We start from the raw sequence: 13,458 nt of genomic DNA, 5'->3' as shown, positions 1-13,458 counted from the left end.
AACAAGGAGGGACGTGGGAAAGGAAACAAGGAAGTAGGGAAGAAGAGAGGAGGGAAGGAAGGAAACAAGGAGGACGTAGCAAAGGAAACAAGGAGGGACGTGGGAAAGGAAACAAGGAAGTAGGGAAGAAGAGAGGAGGGAAGGAAGGAAACAAGGAGGACGTAGCAAAGGAAACAAGCAGGGACGTGGGAAAGGAAACAAGGAAGTAGGGAAGAAGAGAGGAGGGAAGGAAGGAAACAAGGAGGACGTAGCAAAGGAAACAAGGAGGGACGTGGGAAAGGAAACAAGGAAGTAGGGCAAAGAGAGGAAGGAAGGAAGGAAACAAGGAAGTAGGGAAGAAGAGAGGAGGGAAGGAAGGAAACAAGGAGGACGTAGAAAAGGAAACAAGGAGGGACGTGGGAAAGGAAACAAGGAAGTAGGGAAGAAGAGAGGAGGGAAGGAAGGAAACAAGGAGGACGTAGCAAAGGAAACAAGGAGGGACGTGGGAAAGGAAACAAGGAAGTAGGGAAGAAGAGAGGAGGGAAGGAAGGAAACAAGGAGGACGTAGCAAAGGAAACAAGGAGGGACGTGGGAAAGGAAACAAGGAAGTAGGGAAAAGAGAGGAAGGAAGGAAGGAAACAAGGAGGACGTAGAAAAGGAAACAAGGAGGGACGTGGGAAAGGAAACAAGGAAGTAGGGAAGAAGAGAGGAGGGAAGGAAGGAAACAAGGAGGACGTAGCAAAGGAAACAAGGAGGGACGTGGAAAAGGAAACAAGGAAGTAGGGAAGAACAGAGGAGGGAAGGAAGGAAACAAGGAGGACGTAGAAAAGGAAACAAGGAGGGACGTGGGAAAGGAAACAAGGAAGTAGGGAAGAAGAGAGGAGGGAAGGAAGGAAACAAGGAGGACGTAGCAAAGGAAACAAGGAGGGACGTGGGAAAGGAAACAAGGAAGTAGGGCAAAGAGAGGAAGGAAGGAAGGAAACAAGGAGGACGTAGAAAAGGAAACAAGGAGGGACGTGGGAAAGGAAACAAGGAAGTAGGGAAGAAGAGAGGAGGGAAGGAAGGAAACAAGGAGGACGTAGCAAAGGAAACAAGGAGGGACGGGGGAAAGGAAACAAGGAAGTAGGGAAGAAGAGAGGAGGGAAGGAAGGAAACAAGGAGGACGTAGCAAAGGAAACAAGGAGGGACGTGGGAAAGGAAACAAGGAAGTAGGGCAAAGAGAGGAAGGAAGGAAGGAAACAAGGAGGACGTAGAAAAGGAAACAAGGAGGGACGTGGGAAAGGAAACAAGGAAGTAGGGAAGAAGAGAGGAGGGAAGGAAGGAAACAAGGAGGACGTAGAAAAGGAAACAAGGAGGGACGTGGGAAAGGAAACAAGGAAGTAGGGAGAAGAGAGGAGGGAAGGAAGGAAACAAGGAGGACGTAGCAAAGGAAACAAGGAGGGACGGGGAAAGGAAACAAGGAAGTAGGGAAGAAGAGAGGAGGGAAGGAAGGAAACAAGGAGGACGCAGAAAAGGAAACAAGGAGGGACGTGGGAAAGGAAACAAGGAAGTAGGGAAGAAGAGAGGAGGGAAGGAAGGAAACAAGGAGGACGTAGAAAAGGAAACAAGGAGGGACGTGGGAAAGGAAACAAGGAAGTAGGGCAAGAGAGGAAGGAAGGAAGGAAACAAGGAGGACGTAGAAAAGGAAACAAGGAGGGACGTGGGAAAGGAAACAAGGAAGTAGGGAAGAAGAGAGGAGGGAAGGAAGGAACACAGGAGACGTAGAAAAGGAAACAAGGAGGGACGTGGGAAAGGAAACAAGGAAGTAGGGAAGAACAGAGGAGGGAAGGAAGGAAACAAGGAGGACGTAGCAAAGGAAACAAGGAGGGACGTGGGAAAGGAAACAAGGAAGTAGGGAAGAAGAGAGGAGGGAAGGAAGGAAACAAGGAGGACGTAGCAAAGGAAACAAGGAGGGACGTGGGAAAGGAAACAAGGAAGTAGGGAAGAACAGAGGAGGGAAGGAAGGAAACAAGGAGGATTAGAAACCGGATCTGACTTCTGAACAGTTGAAACGCTGAGTGTCTTTTCTCTACAGCGAACGATGAATCACTTCACTGTACGAACGATCAGCTGAATCCAGAAACGCGGTCGGTCGCAGAGTTTGAGTGAAAGAAAGACTTTGAGCAGAAGAGGAAGAAGAAAGTGTCTGAGGGCTGAAAGCTCTGGAAGCAGCAGGAGGACTCGTGGTGTCGGAGGTCAGCCTGGCAGCACTAACCGCTCGTTTCTCTGGTATGTAGACGGGATCTAAGAATGGACAGAAATCCCTCAAAGACAGCGGTGACGGGGAGGCGGGGGAGGAGGGGGAGGAGGGGGAGGAGGGGGAGGAGAGTTTCCATGGCCGACCTGTTGGCAGGCTGCTGTGTAATTACGCTCGCCACATCCAGCCTTTCCCCGTGTGGGCGACGCGTTAGAAAACAAAAAGAGGAGAGTCGCTCTGTAATTCACCCCTCACAGGGGGGAGGGGGGGGAGGCTGCAGACAAACACCAACCACAGAGGGGGGAGTTCAGGATCCTTTCTCTGAGAGAGAGAGAGGTTTGTCTACTATGTGACTCGCCCATCACCAACAAACTGACAGCTGAGGGAGGGAGGAGGGAGGAGGCGAGGGAGGGATGGAGGAATGAGGAAGGAAAAAAGGGGGAGGAAAGAAGGCAGGAGGGAGGAGGCAGGGGAGGAAAGGAGGAAGGAAGGAGGAAGACAGAAAGTTGAGTTGTAACAAAAACAGAGACACTTTGTTCTGAACACTTTGTGTTTCATAGATAATGAGATGAGCTAGTGTGTGTGTGCTGTGTGTGTCTGTGTGTGTGTGGTGTGGGTGTGTGTTAGTGTGTGTGTGTGTGTTGGTGTGTGTGTTAGTGTGTGTGTTAGTGTGTTAGTGTGTGTGTTAGTGTGTTAGTGTGTGTGTCTGTGTTAGTGTGTGTGTGTGTCTGTGTTAGTGTGTGTGTGTGTGTTGGTGTGTGTGTGTGTGTGTGTGTGTGTGTGTCTGTGTGTGTGTGTGTGTGTGTGTGTGTTATCAGGAGGTGTGACAGCAGGGGAAGAGCGAGCAGCAGTTCCTCTTTGAACGACTCACAGGAGCTTAATCAGGTTTTAACACCTTGACTTGTGTCTGTTACAAATGCAGAGTTCCCGCCCAGATAAACCTACAGGTCCAAACCAGACTCCACTTACATTTCAGCTCGTTTTAAAGGCTCTGCACTGCAAACCAGACTCCACTTACATTTCAGCTCGTTTTAAAGGCTCTGCACTGCAAACCAGACTCCACTTACATTTCAGCTCGTTTTAAAGGCTCTGCACTGCAAACCAGACTCCACTTACATTTCAGCTCGTTTTAAAGGCTCTGCACTGCATGTTGATGTCCTACATTAAACCCCTGGACTCAGTAAACTCTAATACACTGACAGAGCACCGTGCAGGACATCACTTCACCTTTTTCAGCAGAGAATTAATAGAAAGCGAACTAGTGATGAAGACGGACAGTTTAATAAGTCGGTTTCTGTCCAGTAGTGTGTAAATGTGTGTAGAAAGGAGTAACAGCTGGTAGTGCTGACATGAAGCATCAGGTGTGTGGAGACCTGACCGGACCTCCGTCAGGTACAGGTGGACGTCAGGAAGTGCTGCTCTCGTGAAAGGACACGCGCGGTGCTCTAACGACGCACGCTGAGAGTCAGGACAAGCGCTTGGGATGTTTCTGAGGTGGAGGTGGCGTGAAGGTGCAGCTGAACGTTAATCCTATCAGCGGCAGAGTGTCGGTTGAAGCCCCGCCCCTCTCACCTCGGCCTCGGTGTGCCGTCTGATAACAGAAGTACATGAAACACTGCTGCTGCGCTCTGATAAGCCCTGGCACGCTGATAGCACAGTGTGTGGGCGGCGAGAGTGTGTGAACCAAAAAGAAGAAGAAGCAGGTCAGAGGTGTGAACAACTCGCCTCCTTTCTTGTCTCTTTCTGGACTGTGAAGCAGACCTGACTGCGTGAGTGTGTTTAAAGTGTGTGAGCTCGGCGCACCACAGAAGAAGAAGAAGTATAAATTAGGAATCGAGCTGCAGACGAACGAAGGTGGAAAGAATTAAAAAATAAAGCTTCTCTTTTGAACTCTGGATCTTGTTCTACATGCGTTTTGAAGCCCATCAAGCGCCATCTTTCTGTGTAAGCGATCAATTAATCATTAGTGGGGGGGGAGGGCACCCCCACGGTGAGCACGCCCCCCTCCCGCCATGAAAATGTAGGTTGCCTTAAGAGGAAGTCAGACTTTAAGTGTGAATAATGGATCCCGGCTCACACGGCTGCTGTACTGATGAAGCTGTTTGAGGGTTTTCAGCCCACCAGCCTCTCTGGAGGGGGGGCTGAATTATTCATCTTCCCAGGTGGAAGATCTACAAAAGGGGAAGAGGAGCGTTGTTCAATCCCTCCCATGAATACCTTCTTCTTCCTGCCAGAAACTTTTCTCTCCTAATAATTCATGACTGCAGGTGTTTTAACTTCCCGCCGCTTTCAGAACATCGGCTCCTCTGAGCCCGCTGCAGGTTCTCTGCACCTCGCAGATCTGCGGCGGGTCGGGATCATCAAAGACGGGGGGGGGTTCAGATAAACCCTGATCCTGATTGTGAACGGTCGAGTTAGTGAAGTTCGGCTGCCGTTACGCGACCTTCAGCTCTGAGGCCCGACTGTTGCCTCTCAGCACAAAACAGCCCCCAAACTCTGCTCCTCCATAACGGAAACACATCAGACAGCCACATCTGGGCCAGAGCCAGAACACAGACGCCGTTGCGTAAATGACATCATGTGACATCACGTTGCATGATAATGTAAAAAAAAAAAAAAGTAAGCTGTAACAAAACGTAAACAACTTTAATGATGTCACTAAATGAGACTCGACTTGGCGATCTTTAAAACAACAACCACCGTTTTACTGTAAACAACCAGTAAGGCCCCTCCCTCTGCCTAACGAGAGCTAATTAACACACACACACACACAGTAACACACAGAGGGTGGCAGGTATTGCTTCACAGCTGGTCTTCGGAGGGATTGTGATCTGTTCCTGGAACAGTTTGCAGTAGTGAAACTGCTGATTGAGCCACTTTAACCTGCAGCCGGACACCAGGACCGTGGGGGGGGGGAAGCGCCGCCGTCATCAGTTTCTGCTCACGGCGTCTGAATCTGACTTTCTGAATCATCTTATTTGAAAAACACACCAGCAGCCAGACTCTGTATTTATTGTATTTATAACCATTACAAATAAAATGCTACTAATTATAAATAAAATGTACTAAATGTTTTAATTCATTTGTTTTATATTTACTGTATATATATATTATATATAGTATTCATACACTATTTAATATATATATATATATATATTATATAGTATTCATACACTATTTATAATATATATTTATATATATATACTGTATAGTTCACAAAGTGAAGGAGAAGCTGGAATCAGTTTCTACTAGATACAGATTGATTTTCTATTGATCGACTAACTCATCGCTGTGCTTCACCACGTGTCATTATCAGCCAATCACAGAGCAATACTCCCCGTGTTGTGCAGCGGCGGCGCTGTGAGTCAGCGCTGTTCATCGGGGGTGAAGGACAAACATCAAGTGAGGCGCTTGCGGTCACACCTTTGGACTGACAGATGTGTTCATCCACCATGTGACCTGAGAGTACCCCCTGCCCCCGCGGGGATGCAGGGTAGACCCCCCCCACCCACGCTGTCGATGGCGTGGAGGCTGGCTGAGGTGACGGGAGCTGACAGGCGCTCGCTCCAGGTCGAACTTTCCAGTCAAGTGGACGAGCGGCTGCAGGCGCAGCAATCACACAAATGACTGATGGATGGTCATCTGCTGCTGTGACTCACCGCCAGGCTGTGGACCAATCAGGTCACAGCTGACTGGGCCCCAGATCAGGTGACTCACACCTACCTGTAAGCTCTCAGCAGGTACCTGCAGGCTGGAACCTGCATCACTGAACATTATTAAAGATTCTTATTTTCCTTCTTCATTAATCTGCTGAGTGTCTGTAAACCAGAGGATGCACTGATGTTAGCATGTTAGCTTAGCATGTTAGCTCTCCTGCTAGTTCAGCTCTCTGGTGTACCAGAGCCTGCTAAGCTAATGAAACAGAGTATCTTCTAGTGGCGGGTCGAGTTCAGGTCTCTGATCTGGGAGAACCAGATCAAGATGCTTCTGGGCCCAAACAGACCAGAACCCGGGACCAGCTGCAGAGCGCCTGAACACCTTCTCTCTTAATCTGCCCTTTCTGTTGAGCAACAAGCTCCAACATGAAGTCACAGCTTTCTTGGATTAGCCATTAGCTGAGCTCAGTGCGGGCGTGGCGCCGCTAGGAAAAGGTGATGTCACACATTTCTGTAGTTAAAATGAGAATCGGTTGTTTGTCAGGATGGAGCTGTTAAAGTCTTCACACATGAACACTGAGGAGATTAACGGTGAAGTTGTTTCAGACGTTATTGACCGGCGGAACCCGCAGGTGTGTTTTTCCTCGGTGCTCATGGAAACCTGCAGCCTGTGAGAGTCCTTCAGAGTCTCTGAGGTCTGATTGTGATGCTGCTGCCGTCCTGAACAGAGCCGCATCTCCCTGCTGACAATACGAGCTGAGGGGGAGTCGGCGGGGGAGGGAGGTGGAGAGGGGGAGGAGGGGGTTGGTACAATGAGCCCAGTGTTACCGCGATGTGGTCTCCATTGTACCTCTGAGCTGAGAGGTGTCTCCACTTCCTGTCGTGGTTGCAGCTTCAGAGAAAAACCACCAATCACTCTGAGTCTGAAAACAAACACTCAGCTCCCAGTGAGTCCTGCTGGTTTCACTTAGACCAGAGGACGATCAGGTTTCCAGGGAAAGTGGAGACACCTGAACGCCTCGCCCACTGTTTGATAAGTGATTTCAGTTTCTGACAGAAAGAGACGTTTTCCATTCGGTGATCTTCCTGCTGTTTGCTGCCACGATGTCATTTAGATGTTCATGTCTTATTTTGTGATATTTCTCGATAACGTTCAGTTTAATTATAAAGTTTGGTGAAAATCCGCTCAGATCTGTATCTGATGTATATATCTGATCGGTAAAACAAAGCAGCACCGACTTTTATTACTTTAAATATATAAAACTGTAACTCAGAAACGACACGTCTGCTCTCTCAGCTTTGTGCTCAGACTTCCAGTAAAACACATCAACCACTTTCTGCTTCCCGACCGCACGACCATCCTCTCAGAAACAAACCACGGAGGGAAGTTAAAGGCTCTGAGTGCAGGATGCTGCTGGTGGGTTTTAACCAGACCGACGAGTTACATGGAAATTGGACGAGAGACTTCAGAGACTCAAACAGGCGGCAGGTTCACTATCATCACTATCGTCACTATCACTATAATCACTATCATAAATACCACCACAATCACTATCATCACTATTATCATCATCACCATCACTATCATCACTATCATAAATACCACCACAATCACTATCATCACTATTATCATCATCACCATCACTATCATCACTATCATAAATACCACCACAATCACTATCATCACTATTATCATCATCACCATCACTATCATCACTATCATAAATACCACCACAATCACTATCATCACTATTATCATCATTATCATCACTATCACTATCATCACTATCATAAATACCACCACAATCACTATCATCACTATTATCATCATCACCATCACTATCACCACTATCATAAATACCACCACAATCACTATCATCACTATTATCATCATCACCATCACTATCATAAATACCACCACAATCCCTATCATCACTATTATCATCATCACCATCACTATTACTATCATCACTATCATAAATACCACCACAATCACTATCACATTACCATCACTATTATCATCATCTCCATCACTATTACTATCATCACTATCATAAATACCACCACAATCACTATCATCACTATTATCATCATCACTATAATCACTATCATAAATACCACCACAATCACTATCATCACTATTATCATCATCACCATCACTATCACTATCATAAATACCACCACAATCACTATCATCACTATTATCATCATCACCATCACTATCACTATCATCACTATCATAAATACCACCACAATCACTATCATCACTATTATCATCATCACCATCACTATCACTATCATCACTATCATAAATACCACCACAATCACTATCATCACTATTATCATCATCACCATCACTATCATCACTATCATAAATACCACCACAATCCCTATCATCACTATTATCATCATCACCATCACTATCACTATCATCACTATTATAAATACCACCACAATCCCTATCATCACTATTATCATCATCACCATCACTATCACTATCATAAATACCACCACAATCACTATCATCACTATTATCATCATCACCATCACTATCACCACTATCATAAATACCACCACAATCACTATCATGAATACCACCACCATCACTATCACATTATCATCACTATCATCATTATCATCACTATCATTATCATCACTATTGTCATCATCCATCTATCCATCTGCTTATCTTGCGTACAGGGTCGCGGGGCTATTATCATCATCTCCATCACTATCGACTAGACGACTAATACCTTCAAATGTTTGAATTTTATTCACTTTTAATAATCACATGCTTTTATTTTTGTTTAACGAACGACAGTTTCACCGAATGTTAAAAAGATGAAATTATTAGATTGAGACTAATCAGACTAGTCGGTTCTTGATTATAGTATTAATATACAGAATCTAGGATCAGTGCTGCAGGGAAACTAAAAACCACGTGGTCGGACCCGCAGGAGGCCGTTTTAGTCCTACAGGATCCTAAACATGGCGTGGTTTCTCATCTGTTCCTGACAGAAGCGGTTTCAGGGTGGAACATTTGTTGTGTTGAAAGCTGCCGTGCCACCCGGGCAGCAGAGGAGGAGTGACGCTTCAACTTCCTAAAACACGAGATTACACAACGGCTTTATTACCTGATCAGAAGTAAAAACAGCCACTTTAGTTCTCTGTTTTCTAAGACTAACCCTGTGGAGGAGGGGAGACGGGGGAGACGGGGGAGACGGGGGAGGGAGGCTCTTCCTTCAGCCCAGCAGGCCTCGCTCATAAACGCTGGTCCTTTTGTTGGTGCACAGTCGGCAGCAGGACCACAAACAAAAGGAAACCCCATAATGCCCCGTGCTCCGAGGCCGCCGTCTGAACTCTCACAGCACAGAAAGTGAACAACAGAAACCTTCAGTCTCTCACACCAAGCTGAAACCTGCTTATCAAGTGGCTTCAGATCAAAGTCAACACGTGCATTTCTGGATTCACCCACTTGTTGTGGTGTTTAGTTGATCCAGATACCAGGAGGGACCGCGAGGGCTGCCCTGGACGGCTGAAAGGTTGCATTCAGCCGCTCGGATCAGGTTAAAGCTTCATGTGCACATTTAAAGTGTCGCTAAGAATCCTGCTGACAGACACGATTTATTTTGGGTTTGGAGAGTTGGAAAAAAGTCCAGATGAGCTCACTGTATGACTCTGTGCACGAGAGGACGGGAACCAGATTAAAATAACTGACAGAGGTTAAATTACAAACCGGGGATCAGGACAGTGTAACGGGGGGCACAAGACATGTGATCCGGCTGCAGGTGGACCGGTGGTGACATTTAACCTTTATTTAACCAGGAAGTCACATTGGGATTAAAACCTGGTCAGATAGCAGGATCCGACAAATAACAAGACAACAACAACAACATTAGGTGTAACATGATCCCCTGCTGGGAACAGCTCAGGCAGATATCTCATAACACTTCCTTTATTCTGTGTTTGAAATCATTTAAAGAGACGGCTCATCGTACATGTTCGCCCTCCTGGTGAAAGTTATCTCGGGTAACACCTCCCTGTTAATGCAGGAGCTCTGCATCCTGGCTGGATCACTGTGTCTGTGAGACTGACTGATCAGAGCCTCAGTGATCCTCTGTGAGGCAACGTTAACTCCAAGGACCAAAACCACAGCAGCAGAGTTGTTGTCATGAAACTGTGTGCGGACGCTGAACAAGCCTTAAAAACTGGGTTTTATCAGGAGAAGAACACAAGAGACAGGTTTAAATCCGCCTCACTAACAGTACTGGGCAGCTGCAGCAGAGATATTTATTATTAATAACAGCCGGCTAGCATACTGGTTCTCTTAAATAACCACATCAGTTTGGTTTAAACACAGCAGAGATCTGTCAGTGAGTACAGAAGACCATGGAACCCCAGAACCCCAGAACCCCAGAACCCCAGAACCCTAGACTGCAATGTGTTTGCTGGATGTGTCCAAAGCTTTTGACTGAAAGAAGTTCGTTACACTCCTTAAATTAAACATGTTAGGAGGGACTGAGGGGCCAATGTGGGAACTCGCTGAGCTGCCCCGCTGCCCTTTGTCTTGTCCCCCCTTGACCTTTAACCTTCAGTCACCTGCAGACATCAAAAGGACTCACAGACCATTTCCTGTTTGTTTAGTTTATTTCTGTTTTACTTTGTTGTTTACTTACTTTTTACATGTTGCTAAACTTTCATGAATAAAATACATGAAGAACTAAAAGAGCCCCCCCACACTGTGTGTGTTACTGTGTGTTACTGTGTGTGTTACTGTGTGTGTTACTGTGTGTGTTACTGTGTGTTACTGTGTGTGTTACTGTGTGTGTTACTGTGTGTTACTGTGTGTTACTGTGTGTGTTACTGTGTGTTACTGTGTGTTACTGTGTGTGTTACTGTGTGTTACTGTGTGTTACTGTGTGTTACTGTGTGTGTTACTGTGTGTTACTGTGTGTTACTGTGTGTGTTACTGTGTGTTACTGTGTGTTACTGTGTGTGTTACTGTGTGTTACTGTGTGTTACTGTGTGTGTTACTGTGTGTTACTGTGTGTTACTGTGTGTGTTACTGTGTGTTACTGTGTGTGTTACTGTGTGTGTTACTGTGTGTGTTACTGTGTGTTACTGTGTGTGTTACTGTGTGTGTTACTGTGTGTTACTGTGTGTGTTACTGTGTGTTACTGTGTGTGTTACTGTGTGTGTTACTGTGTGTTACTGTGTGTTACTGTGTGTGTTACTGTGTGTGTTACTGTGTGTTACTGTGTGTGTTACTGTGTGTTACTGTGTGTGTTACTGTGTGTTACTGTGTGTGTTACTGTGTGTTACTGTGTGTTACTGTGTGTGTTACTGTGTGTTACTGTGTGTTACTGTGTGTTACTGTGTGTGTTACTGTGTGTTACTGTGTGTGTTACTGTGTGTGTTACTGTGTGTTACTGTGTGTGTTACTGTGTGTTACTGTGTGTGTTACTGTGTGTTACTGTGTGTTACTGTGTGTGTTACTGTGTGTTACTGTGTGTTACTGTGTGTTACTGTGTGTGTGTTACTGTGTGTGTTACTGTGTGTTACTGTGTGTGTTACTGTGTGTGTTATACTTAGTGTGTGTGTGTTATACTGTGTGTGTGTGTGTTATACTGTGTGTGTGTGTTATACTTAGTGTGTGTGTATGTTACTGTGTGTGTTATACTTAGTGTGTGTGTATGTTACTGTGTGTGTTATACTTAGTGTGTGTGTATGTTACTGTGTGTGTTATACTGTGTGTGTTATACTGTGTGTGTTATACTGTGTGTTATACTGTGTGTGTTACTGTGTGTGTTACTGTGTGTGTTATACTGTGTGTTATACTGTGTGTGTTACTGTGTGTGTTATACTTAGTGTGTGTTATACTGTGTGTGTGTGTGTGTGTGTGTGTTACTGTGTGTGTGTGTGTGTGTGTGTGTGTTACTGTGTGTTATACTGTGTGTGTGTGTGTGTGTGTGGAAGCAGATGTCACACTGATGGACCAAAATAGAAACCCGCCGTCCTCGTTCATGCCTGACTCATGCTGCCACCGGTCCTGCTTTAGACTTCACATCACACCCTGAACACACTCACAGTAACACACAAGCCTCTCCTTGTAGAAACCCTGTAGGAATGTAACCACGAGGTCACTGAACTATTTGGGTTAGGCTGCCCGTGTGGGTGTGACACCCTGTGGGGTCATGTGTGGGCATGGCCAATCTCTCTCCCTTGCAGGTGAAGGCTGAGGACTTCTTCCCAAAGTTAGCAGGCCGCTAACTTTGGGCTGAGGACTCGGAGCGCCCCGCTAACTTTGGGCTGAGGACTCGGAGCGCCCCGCTAACTTTGGGCTGAGGACTCGGAGCGCCCCGCTAACTTTGGGCTGAGGACTCGGAGCGCCCCGCTAACTTTGGGCTGAGGACTCGGAGCGCCCCGCTAACTTTGGGCTGAGGACTCGGAGCGCCCCGCTAACTTTGGGCTGAAGACTCGGAGCGCCCCGCTAACTTTGGGCTGAGGACTCGGAGCGCCCCGCTAACTTTGGGCTGAGGACTCGGAGCGCCCCGCTAACTTTGGGCTGAGGACTCGGAGCGCCCCGCTAACTTTGGGCTGAGGACTCGGAGCGCCCCGCTAACTTTGGGCTTAGGACTCGGAGCGCCCCGCTAACTTTGGGCTGAAGACTCGGAGCGCCCTGCTAACTTTGGGCTGAGGACTCGGAGCGCCCTGCTAACTTTGGGCTGAGGACTCGGAGCGCCCCGCTAACTTTGGGCTTAGGACTCGGAGCGCCCTGCTAACTTTGGGCTGAAGACTCGGAGCGCCCCGCTAACTTTGGGCTTAGGTCTCGGAGCGCCCTGCTAACTTTGGGCTGAGGACTCGGAGCGCCTTGCTAACTTTGGGCTGAGGACTCGGAGCGCCCTGCTAACTTTGGGCTGAAGACTCGGAGCGCCCCGCTAACTTTGGGCTGAGGACTCGGAGCGCCCCGCTAACTTTGGGCTGAGGACTCGGAGCGCCTTGCTAACTTTGGGCTGAAGACTCGGAGCGCCCTGCTAACTTTGGGCTGAGGACTCGGAGCGCCCTGCTAACTTTGGGCTGAGGTCTCGGAGCGCCCTGCTAACTTTGGGCTGAGGACTCGGAGCGCCCTGCTAACTTTGGGCTGAGGACTCGGAGCGCCCCGCTAACTTTGGGCTGAGGACTCGGAGCGCCCTGCTAACTTTGGGCTTAGGACTCGGAGCGCCCCGCTAACTATGGGCTTAGGACTCGGAGCGCCCTGCTAACTTTGGGCTGAGGACTCGGAGCGCCCCGCTAACTTTGGGCTTAGGACTCGGAGCGCCCTGCTAACTTTGGGCTGAGGACTCGGAGCGCCTTGCTAACTTTGGGCTGAGGACTCGGAGCGCCCTGCTAACTTTGGGCTGAAGACTCGGAGCGCCCTGCTAACTTTGGGCTGAAGACTTGGAGCGCCCTGCTAACTTTGGGCTGAGGACTCGGAGCGCCCTGCTAACTTTGGGCTGAGGACTCGGAGCGCCCTGCTAACTTTGGGCTGAGGACTCGGAGCGCCCCGCTAACTTTGGGCTGAGGACTCACATTTTCCTGCCCTTACAT

At 47.6% G+C, this 13,458-nt stretch overlaps 1 protein-coding gene across 5 annotated transcripts in view; it reads right to left on the bottom strand.

Moving 5' to 3' along the window:
- Window positions 1–13,458, bottom strand: part of zeb2a (zinc finger E-box binding homeobox 2a) — a 59,072-nt gene that overhangs the window by 25,057 nt on the left and 20,557 nt on the right. The window lies entirely within an intron of this gene.

This window comes from Micropterus salmoides, unplaced genomic scaffold (assembly GCF_014851395.1).
Source record: "Micropterus salmoides isolate LMB-PRFRI ecotype aquatic unplaced genomic scaffold, ASM1485139v1 Ms_hic_scaffold_15, whole genome shotgun sequence".
Classification (NCBI taxonomy): Eukaryota; Metazoa; Chordata; class Actinopteri; order Centrarchiformes; family Centrarchidae; genus Micropterus; species Micropterus salmoides.
Note: the sequence above shows the minus strand (reverse complement) of the source record. Positions and strands in the feature narration are given on the sequence as shown.